This window comes from Rhinolophus sinicus, linkage group LG07 (assembly GCF_036562045.2).
Source record: "Rhinolophus sinicus isolate RSC01 linkage group LG07, ASM3656204v1, whole genome shotgun sequence".
NCBI lineage: Eukaryota > Metazoa > Chordata > Mammalia > Chiroptera > Rhinolophidae > Rhinolophus > Rhinolophus sinicus.
This window is the reverse complement of record NC_133757.1, coordinates 23,295,340-23,308,654: the sequence shown is the minus strand read 5'-3', so window position 1 is coordinate 23,308,654 and position 13,315 is coordinate 23,295,340. Positions and strand designations below refer to the sequence as shown.

Below are 13,315 nucleotides of genomic sequence, written 5' to 3'. Positions count from 1 at the left end.
CTTTTTGATCTTCACTTGATTCCATGTCCTGAGTGCCCAGGAAGAGCCTAATGCCTGTGGCCTTCCCTTCTTTCCCCACCAAGTCCAGGTCTTAGTCTCTCCCCTCCCCTTCTGTAGGGAGCCTCATCTCCCGGCAGAGGGCGCTCTGAGATTAGAAAATCAGTCTTCCATCAGCACCCTGAGTACTAAAATAGAGGGGATGTAGGTAGATGCTTCCACCTTCTATTCCCTCAGCTGATGGAGTCCTGGCTTCATTTCCTTCACTAGGGCGGGAGCTGATCACATACCTATATACCTACTCAGGCTCTGGGCTTCTTGGTTCCTTTAGGTATTTGGCATGGGGTGGTGGCCTGTGGTTCCCCAGGGAGGCCTCTGTATAGAGGAAGGCTAAAGAGCTAAGGATTACTCATTCATCAGAGAGAAGTTGTTAGGGCACTGAAACACCCTCCACACCCTCCATGCCCCCACTGATACAACACAAGAACAAGTCTGGCAGGGACCATTTGCCACTTAACACCCTTTTCCCCCATCCCAGTGTCCTCTACTCCCTCCTTGCTTATGTAAATGCCCCCTTTTTTGTTCTGGAAAAAATTAGGCCAAAAGTTCATGCCTATGTACAGCTAATGAGAGCTACTACTAAACAGTTTATAGTTGCCTCTCTTACCCTAAGAGTAAATGTGAATGACTCTATAATAAAATCCATTCCCTACTCCCTGCAGGAAATACCTCTCATCTCTCTTTGTTTAGCCCAAAGCTCTCACACTAGGTGGTAGGGAGACATCTTTAGGGCTGAATAGTCCCATAGCAGCCTGAAGTGAACCTGCTACTTTGGCCTGGGCTCACTCACTCCTCTTGAGAAGTAGAAGTTATATAGGCAGTGGCAGTGACACCAGCTACTGTTCACTGAGTCCTACTGTGTGGTGCCGGGTTTAATGAAACAAAGTGCTTTAGTCCATTATCTCTTTTGATCGTCACAACCACTCCTGTGAGACCAAACATGTTATGTTCATTCTTATCAAAGACACAGACTTGAAGACATTAAGAAATTTGTCCACAGCTACACAACTAGTAGGTGGTGGAGTCAGGATTCAAGCCGAGCTCTGTGTGACTGAAGCCACTATGCCATGCTCCTTCCTCCCCTGCCAGCTGCCAGCCAAACTTGAGTCTCTTTGACATTCCAGGCCAGCAAAACTGACAGGCCCACAAATGTTCACAGACCTTTCTACAAAAGCCCCTGAAGAGTGTCCAAGCTTGGGGGTTTATAGCTGAAGGGGTAAAAGCAAAGGTTCCCATTCTTGACGACATGGAAAACCAATTTCAATTCTATCCTCTTCTGGCAATCTGGACCAGCACCTCCCATCAAGCCCACTGGAGCCCTGGATCAACTCTTGAAACCTCTTTCTGCAGTTACACCTTTGGTCTTTGGTATTCCTCTTGAAAAGAGGCCTTGCACTTTTACTGGAAAATCTGTGTAAGATTAACCCACCTGGGTGGTGGGTGCAGGGATCTCTGTAAAACACAGCCATTAAGAACCTTTTATAACAATTATCTGTGCTTTGCAGATAACACTAAACTATGTCAGAGAGAAGACTGGCTGGGGCATCAGTGGATAAGTTAGAAAGGAATGCTTTCCTGCCATCTTTCCTTCCTATTTCCACACCAGTGTCTCAAAGCAACAACAACAAAAAAATAGCTTTAGGCTAACTTCACAGGCTCTCTAGAGGGAAATCCTAGCCAGATACGTTTTCCAAACTGCCTTCACATACTTAGACTTTTCCATGGAAGTCAGCATTTGGGCAGAGGTAGCACTTTTCTCATTGGAAAGTAATCTGCCCCATTCTTGGGCCTCCTCTCTTCCTCCTAGTCTTCCAGACTCCAGGAGACTTTTCTGGTAGCCTGCGTCTGCGTCCTTGGCCTCCCTCCCGTGCCGTCTTCCCCTCGCCTGGCCTCATCTGCTTCAGAGCTCCCACCCTGCCCGTTATTAAGAAAGACCACAACCCTCCCCCTCTCTCAGCCCACAGTCTAAGGAGAAAAACGGCTTGGGTCTGGAGCGCTGGCTTAGCCTGGCTATAGAAAGAGGGCCATGTGTATCCTGCTCTTTTCCCGGGTCACTGGGACTGAGGCCGACATCTTAGGGACAGGTTAGTCCCTAATGGTTAGGGCCAGCTTCAGCTCCGGGCCTGTGGGTTCATGCCAATCAGACTAGCCTAGTCCCAGCGGATCCGGTGCCCCACGGGTCAGAGCCAAGCCTCCCGACTCCATTTCCTCCCAGTCAAGCTTGTCAGTCTCAAGTCAGCCCCAGACCGGGATTCTGTCTGTCACAGGCAAGCCACGCCCCTGTGGGATGTAGCCAGTCAGGAGCGTGGTCCCTGTCAGTCAAAGTTAGGCTCGGCTCCACCTCCTTCCAATTCCCTGGCAACAGCTTTAGCCCGGCAGGCCTGAAATACAATTCTTCGCTACCTGAGCCTGGAACCGTGTCTCAGGTACGCTTCCCGAGTGACCTCGGTCCTGGACCGCTAAATCCGCCAAGTCCCCTTCCTCCGTTCCAGTTTCTAAGCCCGTAAGCACCTCAGTGCCCGCCCTTTGACTTCCTACCCGGAAATCCGCGAGGTTTTGGAGGATTCATGCAAGGCCTCTCCTGGGTCTCAAGCCCTGATTTTTTCAGCGGCCTTTGGAGCTATTGGCCCTTTTGCGCGGTTCGCCCCTCTCCCTCTCTCCGCCCTTGCATCCCTTGTTCAGGAAACGTTTACTAAACTCTGCTAAGAGTGGCTCTGTGCCAGACTCTGGGTAGAAATAGCTTGTTGGGTGAACAGAGTCCCTTCTCCAGGGACACAGAGTCCCTTCTCATCTTTAGGAACACAGCCTGTGCCCAGCAGTCATTAAGGCGCCTCTCCCAGTCCTCGTCTCCGCGCCTTGCAGTGATCTCGGGTCCTCCTGTGGGGCAACCTTTTGCTACAAATTGTGGCAGAATCTTGACCCAGTTGGATCATTTCCCAAAAGGGAACTTCCTGAGTTGCTCCCTGCTCTCTTGCTATACACACACATCTTTTTCCCTTTTGGCACTCCCAGTACAGGCTGCCAGAGGGACCATTGCACCATCAGTTTGGGGCCACAGCCTCCTCCAGCTTCCTCCCAGGCTTCTTCCATCAATTAGATTTTGCAACTGAATAATGACCAGGAGAATGTGGGAGGAACCCTGCATAGCTGGGGCTATAGCCACTCCTCCCTCCTTGCCCCCATATATCCCGTAGGAAAATAACCCCCACCTGTAACAAACAACAGGCAGCTCCTTCAGAGTGAAATGTTTGCTTATGGAACAACAGTCTGCTATGTTAATCTATAAATTAACCAATAAACCATCTATGTTATTTTCTGACTGAAGACCTCTCCTCTATCACCAGCAAGTCCTCAATCAATTGACAGCTTTCATTTCATTCATTCGTTCATTCATTTATTCATTCATTTATGGGTGTGTAATGATGAAAACAACTGTATTCTTTCTCACCACACTCTGTTAAACTTGTTTTGTAGAAATTGACAACTTTTATTTCCCAGCAGAAGCACTTCTGATTTGGTTTAATTGAAGTTATTTTGTGGAAAACAGCAGAGAATAATTGTGGCTAGCTTCAGTACATAGGGGGTGTATTGGAAGGATTTGTCTGTAGCTCTAAGAACCAAAGATGGAGCTAACCAACTTGGCCTTGGAAAGGGCAGGAAGCTGGGCAGCTGGGGGGCGGGGGGAGCTCAGTAACTGGAGTTTATGGGCACTGCTACTAAGATATAGTTTCAACCATCTCCAGTCTCCGATCTCTCCATTCACGTTTCAAAAATTGGTACAGCTTAGATCAGTTGTCTATCCCTAGGAGGTGGCCAGAGGTCAGGGTCAAGTTGCAAGGACATTGAACATCATTAATTCAGGTCCACCTCTGTGGTTGGGGCTGTACCCAAAGTAGGGCAATTGTGAGCTGGGACTCACCCTGATTGGTGTTTATTACAACATGTTTTATTATTGGTCTTATAGAGATGTACAAATGATTCTCTCCAGTTTAAATGAAACCCCCCCTGAGGGCAGGCACCATATTTTAACTTTTTCTCTAATTGTGATAAAAAACAAATAACAAAATTTACCATCTTAACCATGTTTAAATGTACAATTCAGTGGTGTTAAGTATATGGGGTCTGACGTTAAGTTCATGAACTCATCCTAGAAAAAGTTCTACATACCTCATTGCTGAATATCACTACAGTCATCTTCAAAGTTCTCCCCTTGGGAAAATATGCACCGATGCCAGCACCTAGTCCACCCTTCAAAGCAATTTTGGAACTCTTTTTCTGGAATGGCCATCAGAGCTGGTGTCTTATTACCCTTGATGTCCTGAATGTCATCAAAATGTCTTCCTTTCAATATTTCCTTTATCTTAGGGTAAAGAAAAAAGTCACTGGGGGCCAGATCAGCTGAGTAGGGAGGGTGTTCCAATACAGTTATTTGCTTACTGGCTAAAAACTCCCTCACAGACAGTGCTGTGTGAGCTGGTGCGTTGTCGTGATGCAAGAGCCATGAATTGTTGGCGAAAAGTTCAGGCCATCTAACTTTTTCACACAGCCTTTTCAGCACTTCCAAATGGTAAACTTGTTTACCTGTTTGTCCAGTTGGTACAAATCCATAATGAATAATCCCTCTGATATCAAAAAAAGGTTAGCAACATAGTTGCAACAAGTTTATTAACTTAATTGTCAGAACTGGTATCTAGGGACAAGCTTCACTTTGCCTGGGGGACTTTTCAAGCTACACTACCCTTAAGATTCTGAAATGCCTCCCTGGGAGGACATGTCCTACAGGCTGTAAATCACTAAGGCTGTCAGCCATTGTTTCTGTTGTAAATATGTCACCTTTTCTTAGATTTCTTGAAGAGTAAAACAAATTGAGAACCACTGTGTTAGTGACCTTACCTAGGACCAACACATGAGTAGGGATTTTGGATTCCACATTCATTTATTTAGCAAATATATATTAAGTACCTACTGTAGATCAGGCACTATTATAGGTGCTATGGACACAAAAGTGGAGATATGAGTTGTTGTTTAATGGGCATAGAGTTTCAGATGTGCAAGATGAAAAAGTTAGAGATCTGTTTCACAACGTGAATACAAGGTCTGACAATTAAGCTCATGAGCTGTTGCAATGATGTTGCTAACCTTTTTTTGATATCAGAGGGATTATTCATTATGGATTTGTACCAACTGGACAAACAGTTAACCAAGTTTACCGTTTGGAAGTGCTGAAAAGGCTGCATGAAAAAGTGAGACGACCTGAACTTTTCGCCAACAATTCATGGCTCTTGCATCAAGACAACGCACCAGCTCACACGGCACTGTCTGTGAGGGAGTTTTTAGCCAGTAAACAAATAACTGTATTGGAACACCCTCCTTACTCACTTGATCTGGCCCCCAGTGACTTCTTTCTTTACCCTAAGATAAAGGAAATATTGAAAGGAAGACATTTTGATGACATTCAGGACATCCAGGGTAATAAGACACCAGCTCTGATGGCCATTCCAGAAAAAGAGTTCCAAAATTGCTTTGAAGGGTGGACGAGGCGCTGGCATCGGTGCATAGCTTCCCAAGGGGAGTACTTCAAAGGTGACTACAGTGACATTCAGCAATGAGGTATGTAGCACTTTTTCTAGGATAAGTTCATGAACTTAATTGTAAGACCTTTGTATATCCCTACATAGATAGCCAGCAAAAGAAGCTCAGCCCTCCCTCTTCTGTGTCTCTCCCGGAGTCCCAAATGCAGGGGGGTGAGGGAGAGAGTGTCTCACATGTAATCAGAGCCACTGTCTCCAACTCTGTTGTCTGTCTGCTTCCCTGCACATGCCAATGCCTTTTCCCTTTGACAGTACCATGTGGTACTGATGTACCCTCCACCTGTGCAGTTTCTTGGGGGTGGCACTGAGCTGCTATTATTTAAGACATGCTGGAAAGGAGACACATTCACCTTATTCTTATCCAGTTCCTATCGAGGTGGTCCCACAGCAGTTGCTTGGGCCTCTGGTGATACAGTTTCATTTTCATGACCTCCTTTCCAAGGCACCAACGCACAGTGGGGGTGGGGAGTATCGCTGGGTAGTGGTGATGTAAGGTCACCCTACAATATACCTGGAAGCATTGCTTTTAATGGTACTCTCACCTTCTGCTGAGTCTGGTTCATCCTGCTGGACTTCTTCATTACTGCTAGTGATTTTCTGCAAGCTGGCTTCCAACACCTGACCCTCCAGGTTGTCAGACTCCTTTGTGTATATCTATCTGGTCCCTGAGTTGCGGATGAGATTCAAATTCTTTTCCTTTGGTCAAATCAGATGACCTCTATTCAATTGTCCCAAACATTCCAAGACCTCTAAGGAGGCTTGTTGTGAAAGGAACACAGGCAGCCTCCCTAAATCTGCAGTTTCCAAACTGTGTACTGAAGCACCCTAGAGTGCCACAGTGAACTCATAGGACATGTTAAGTTTTTGAGGAGAACCCAGTCCAGCAATACTTGACTTCTGGTTGGACACTGCACAGACTACTAGCTCGAGCTCACAGTTTAAAAATTAGATTGTGGTACATTACTTTTAATGTCTTTGCAAAACTGGGTTTTTGATGACAAAAAAGCAAGAACTGTGACAAAAAAAAGCAAGAACTACACAGAAGTCATTGTGGAACAGGAAACAAGGGTGGCAATGTCCAGGCTGATTCCAAGTGTTGAAAAGTTGTGCAGAGTCCAACAGGCTCACACATCCCATTAGTAAATAATTGAGGGTAAAAATGACAAAAATATTCTTTTTTCCTTCCAGTTTATGTGTATTAGTTTTTTTAAACAGCTGCAAAGGAGTTAGGACATAAATGCTTACGTTGTTTGGACCGAAGTACTTAAAGGGAACTGTTAACTATTTCTTTTGGCCTAGGGTGCTGTGATAAAATTACTGAAAACATAAGGGTTCCATGAATGTAGAAAATTTGGGATTCCCTGAATAAATGAATGAAGGGAAAAATGAAGGAATGAGAGAACAGCTCTGGGTTGTATTTGGGTCTCAGACCTGCCCCCTGTAAACTCACTGCGTACTATGTAGGAAATTTTCTTTTATTAAATTTTTAATTATTCCTTCTGGGATGTTATAAGCTTCTTTCAGTGATTTCGGTTGCTCATAACTGGATCAGAGAGTGGTGAAGTCCTTAGGGACTGGGGATGGTGGTGGTAACTTGGAAGCTAGAGTAGAATTAGCCGGTGCAAATCAGAAGATCAGAAGCAAAGGAGAATATGCAGGCTGAGGACAGTGGGCTCCCTCCCTCCCTGGCTCTGCTCTGCATCTCAGGCTGGGCTGCACAAGGTAGTCTCCTTAGTAAACTCCATCCCCAGAGAATTGCCCCACACTGCGCCCCCTCGAGGCCGTACCGGGTCTGTTGGATGGGACCGAAACCACTGGAAATCTGAAGGCCTTTGAGCCCCCATCCCGTGGAAGGGAAGGGTGGCCGTCGCTGGGGCCCCACGCAGGTCTACGTTTCTCCCTTCTTTCCCTCCCGCATCCTCAGGTGACTGGCGGGCGCCTACCCGGCGCTAAGACGATTGAAGCGCCGGGTCCCTAGCTCCCAGGCTCATACATTAAAGATGCGGAGGCGCCGGGAATGCGGTGCCACAAACATGAAGACAAATTTTAATCCCGAGCAAGAAGATGCCGGGAGATGGGGGGCGCGAGAGAAAAATGAATTAGGTTTTTATTATGTGTTTTATTATGCTGTAATTGAACAGGATTAGGTGAGAATACAATACATTTCTGATGCAGCTGAAAGGGGGAGGGGGCGGGAGAGAGGCTGACAGCGAGCAAGAGACAGCGAAGCCCACAGAGAAGCGAGGGCTCCAGGATGCAGTGGATCCCAGGGGAGGGCGGAGGCGCGGCGCCGACCGGCTGGGGGGTGCCGACCCGGCACCACCCCCCGCCCCGGGCAGTTTGGGCCAGAAGGTGTGTGTGTGGTGGGGGTGGGAGTGAGAGGGATGCTTTGGGAAGACTGAGTTAGTAACAGGTCCTGCTAGCTTATGCTGGAGGAGGGGACGGTCTCGAAAGTTGAAGGGTTGGGGGCTCACAAGCCCTCACCAGAAGGAAAAACTAATTACACACGGGGAAGGAGTAGCGGCTGTGAAAAGACAAGAAGCTCTGGAGTTACTGGGGTCCCGGAGGCCCACGAAGTCACATTTGCTCCCAAAATCTACCCCCTGCGTACGTCGGGCACAGGCCTAGTAGGTCAACAAATATCGGAGCGCCCACTTTGTGCCCGAGCTTATTGCATGGTGCGCTTATCTCAGACACTCCCCCTCTCCTCGTGTACAGCCCAACTCTGGTCACCTCTGAAAAGATCCATGCCCTTGCAGGTCTAACCCAGCACCCCTCCCCCAGCATTGCGTCCCCAGGAAGCTTCCTCCGCTGAAGGGCGCCTGGGTGAGCCCCAGAGCTGGGCTGTCAGCGCAGGGGTGAGTGAACCGTCTTCTCGCCCCCGGAACCGCCTCCCTCCCCGGAGCTCCCTTCTCGGTCCGCCCCAGCCCGGCAGCTTCATTAAGGGCCGCCGCCGGCTCCGCTTCTCACCTGCTGCAGCGCCCCTCGCCCCCCGCCAGGGACCCGCTCCTGGCGGTGATGAAGAGGCCCATTAGCTGCTTCTACCTTTAGGGCGGACTAGGCCTCTCTCCCCACCTCGCAATTAGGACATTAGAAACCGTCAACCAAGATTAATAGTTGCCCGGCTCCGGGGCAGGGATTTGAGCCCAGATATCGCTGCAGAGCCTCTCACTCCACATGGGCCAACCTGGTGCGGGCCGGGCGTACCACCTGCCGCCGCCATGCCTTCCTCCGCCTCATTTTCCGGCCTTCAGGCGCACCTGAGGCTCTCAGGTGAGACCCATAATGGTGTCGGGAGTACAGGAGATCGGAATCCTATTCCGGATGCTGGGTCTCCGACCCGCGCGTCCTCCAAAGCAAGTCGAGTGGGGAAGGAAAGTGCGCCCCCTGCAGGGTACTCTCCCGTTTTCCCCACGGGCTCGATTGAAGGACTTCTGATCTTTGCATGAAGGACTGACAATTGCTTTCTAGGAAAGACGTCATCAAACCCCTCTCCCCCATGTCAGTTCTCTTATTCTCACTCATTGCTCCCTGTCATATTTTTCAGCATACTCGTATGTACCATATGCGTGCTTTTACCTTTATTTTTGATAGTATCATTGATGTCTGTCTCTCCCACTGGATGGTGGGCTCCCGGAGGAAGGGACCATTGTGTTGCTCACCAGGGGCTCTGCAGCGACTTCAGTAATTGTGAGTTGAATGAATGAGTGGGCAACAGGCTTGTTCCCTGTTTGTTTGTTTGTTTTGTTTTGTTTTTATTGAAACATCTGTTTCCTATGCTAGCTTCCCCCACCCCTTTCTTACACCCTCATAGCACCTGCATTCATATCATAATTGTAACTGATTAATTATTTCTGTATTATCAGTTCGATGTCTTCTCCCCTTTGAAGCCAGAAGGTCCAGGAAGGTAGACAAGGGCTGGACACACAACTGCATTCTGCCTGCCAGCCAGGAGCTCAGCACTTAGTCGGACAGATCATAGTTGTTGAGGGCTCAGGAACCTGAGCTCTTCCAACCCCATTCTTTTGAGGACTCCATGGCCTGGAGAGGCAAATGACTTGCCTGAAGTCACACAGTCAGCTAGAATCAAAGCCAGCATGAAAACAACTTTTCTCTCCAACACACTACGATTTTTCTCCAAAAGTCACATCATCTGGGACCCAGAGGAATCTCCTGAATGCTGAGTTTCCTAAACCTTGGGGGAAAGTGTGAGGCTGTCCCTGGTATCTCTTCCTTTGGTCATGGTAGTCATCAAGAAGTAAAACTTTCACTCTCCCTACAGGGGTCTGAGCCCCAGGGACGCCCTATTCTGTGTCAATAGGGGTACATTCTTTCCTTTTAGTCTCAAATCTAGTTTCTTTTCCTTGGATGTAAAACTAGGGGAGCCCCACCTCTCCAGCCCTGCCTGGAAGGATATGAACTGTCTCTGATCTCTCCTCCATCACCCCCATGCCCTCCAGTAGCATCAGGGAAAAATAATGATTTGGGAGAAAAAAATGCAGGGAACTACAAAGGGAATGCTAAGTCGGAGAGAGTGGGGGCCTGAGCTCTTCCTTCACTTCATTACACCCCTGCTGTTACCTCTCTAGAACCCACTTACTCTAGGGGGAAAGGGGCAGGACTGGTTTGGGGGGTAAGATCGATACTTCACTGGGTTTTGATGACCGCAGGCTTTCACCTTGCAGATAATGGGGTGAGCGGCGGTAAACTCTCACTGACAGAGCGGGCTCCCCCGGCCTTAATGAGATAATCAATACTTGTTCTCGGCTTAATTTCCATCTAATTGCTCTTTAACGACGCCGGATAATGGGCCGCCTCCTGTGAGGAGAGAGCTGGCTGGGAATCCGACCTGCCTCGGAGTCCCGCCTCTCCTCCCAGGGCGGGGTGTCTTCGCGCAGGTGGGATGCGGGCGCACCAGGCTCCCGGGCGGGGCTGGAGCTCCCTCCGCCCGCCTCCTCGCCCGGCACCGCCACCTGCCAGAGGCGCTCTCAGTCCCCGCAGGGGGCGCTCCGGCCCTTGGATTCGGGATCCCAGCCCAGGCGCAGGGTTCTGGGCTCTGGGCCACCCACTTGACTGGGCCGCGGAACCGGGCAGTGCCCTCGTCCCCTGACGGCGCCTCATCCTCCCTGCTATCCACACGGCCAGGGAAGTCGCATCTGAGCACTCTGGACAAGCCCTTTCCTTCTCACCTCCATGCACTGCACAGGATGGTGGCCCCGCGGCCTTAGGTAAATCGCTGTGTTTCTGAACCAAAGAAGGGCTCCAATCCTCTTTTTCTCTGTGAGGTAGCTGGGCTGCCTCACCACAGACCCTCCAGCAAGGAGAGGAGAGGGGCAAGAATGAGGAAAACTGGGGGGGGAAAGCCTCAACCCCGTGGCTCAGAGGCTCAGGCTACCCCTAGTTCAGAGAGCCACCTGATTTCAACTCACCACGCCCCCCACCCCAAGCACCCACAGCCAGGAAAGTTCCTGGCACCACCAGCAGCTGATTTCAGCTATAACTACTCTCACCTCCCACCTTCCTGGCTCAGCACTAGGAGTAGCTGGAGGTTCTTCCCAAGGCCTCTCAAATGTCCCAGCCTCACAGGGGACTGACCTGCCGACCCCACCGCCGGCCCCACAGCCCCAGAGCATTTCTCCTCTTCTCTTGATGCCAACCAGGAAGCACATTGGCTTCAGGTGACCAGATGCTGTGAACAGCAATGTTCCCATCACCTCCCCACGTCTGCCGTCTGGGCACACACTCACCTGCTTGTCTATAGCTTGGCTCCCGAATCTGGGGTATTTATAAAACACCAGCTGCAGTGCTGGCTCCAGGTGCACTGAAGTTAGGCTGACAAAAATACAGTGATAGTGTATTTTTGTGTGATAGTGTGATGGTTACACTCAGGCCTTGGACTTAGGCGGTCCCAGGTTCAAGTCTCGGCTATGTTGCTTACTGGTCAGTGGGATGGGGGCAAACTTACCTACAGGTCTGAAGCTCAGTTTTCTCATTAAAAAGTAAGGTTCATAATCTTACCTTTGTAAGTCTGAAACAAGCTGATGTATGTAAATTGCTTGTCACAGGGCCTGGAACACTGAATCCATTTGATAGTTGTAGCGATTGTTGTTGTTGCATGTTCGAGCTGAAGGAATCATGTAGTTTAAGGGTCATAAACTAAAGGCTATAGGAGCAGGCAGGAATCCTAAATGAGGAAAGCAGGCCATCTCAGGACTATGGTGATCTGGAGGGCCAGCCCCACCTAAAACAGCAGCCGGTACATCTCCAATGGTTGCTGGGCAGACCAGATTCCTGGTTTTTCTTTTTTTCAAGAAAATTTGGCAGTACCGGCAACTTAGATATTAGCTCTGACTTTTCTTACCTCCCATCTCCCTACCTCAGCACTAGGAGGAGCTAGGGGTTCTCCCCAAGGCCTCTCTGAACACCCTAGCCTGGTAACTCTGGCCCCCACATTCTGAATTTTTATGTAAAAGTTCACACAACGGAAATACTGGCAATTAAGTAAACATTTTAAAACACTGCCAAATACAACATGTCTGAAGGCTGAATTCATCCTTGTTTCTCAGAAGAAACTGAGGTGCAGATGGGTCATGGCTGCTGGCAAAGCTGACTGGAAGCCTGGATTCTAAGTTAAAATAAGAATTTCTCCTAGAAGGCCCTTCCTACACTGTGGATTTTTTCAGCTGCCTCCCACTGCAGATGCTGCCCGCTCTGCCCAGGTGCCTGGTCCCAAGACACAAGGTCTGGGTCACAGTAACCTTTTCCCTTGTGATTAACCCACATTCTTTTAAAATGTAGGGGGCAGTGTGACAGCAAATCAAGCGTCTGGACCCTGGAGATCTCAAACCCTGATTTAAAGCTCCATGTTCTACACATTTCTTGAGTTCAACTTCAGTGTGATTCTACTCAACAATTTCCCCACATGGGTCTCCCCCAATCAAAGGACAGAGTCAGCAAGAGGTTTGCTAGGCATAATTCTTCTGATTGTGCCTCTTCCTGTACCTTATCCTTGGTGAAAATGGTAGAAAACTCATGAAGGCATTTGGGGTTTTGGGAGCTGAGCATATCTACATGTAAGTCTTAGGGACTTTTGAACGTGCTCAGAGGTTCATGCTGAGCCTCAGGTTTGTTCTTTCTAGGCCCTGTTCTTTCTAACATGTTTTTTCTCTTAGTACTAAGTTGCCCACACTGCACAGAGGTAGCAGTTATTCTCTGCTCAGCATTACACTCATCATATTCTGATGCTCTCCTGGGGCTCAGGATTTTCTGTGTGGTTAGTTGCCTAAAAGCCAAGTAGCTCCTGACTAACACTCCTCTTATTTTTCATTGCCCATTGAGAAAGAATCCCACCATTTCTTCCTGAGAGTTCGGAGCATGCATTTCCCAGATTCTTGCTTGCTTTCAGGGAAACAGCCAACTCAGGGCAATCTTGGATGTTAACCAATTGCCCAGCTCCCAACAGAACCCAGCACTAAACTCAGTTGTGTCTTAAAAGCCAAAGTTGAATGTGGGATGTGAGCAAGGATATTGCCACAAACAAATGTAGTTTTGGAGTCCAAATCTTTTCCTCCTCCATGTGGTCTTGATGGGGCTCTCAGACAGATGGCCTCCTCCCTTTACAGGGATTTTCTTAGTTTTGCTTCCCCAGGAAGCAAATCTTGAGACAA

General features: G+C 48.8%; 1 long non-coding RNA gene across 2 annotated transcripts; it reads left to right on the top strand.

Moving 5' to 3' along the window:
- Positions 1–8,050: 8,050 nt before the first annotated feature.
- LOC109444051 (uncharacterized) lies at positions 8,051–9,955 on the top strand. 2 transcript variants are annotated; one of them, XR_002136775.2, is made up of 4 exons: positions 8,051–8,506; positions 8,700–8,921; positions 9,243–9,338; positions 9,515–9,955. It is a non-coding gene; the product is annotated as an uncharacterized LOC109444051 (long non-coding RNA). The 2 variants fall into 2 exon arrangements; XR_002136774.2 differs by having other exon boundaries at positions 8,058–8,921.
- The last annotated feature ends 3,360 nt before the right edge of the window (positions 9,956–13,315 follow it).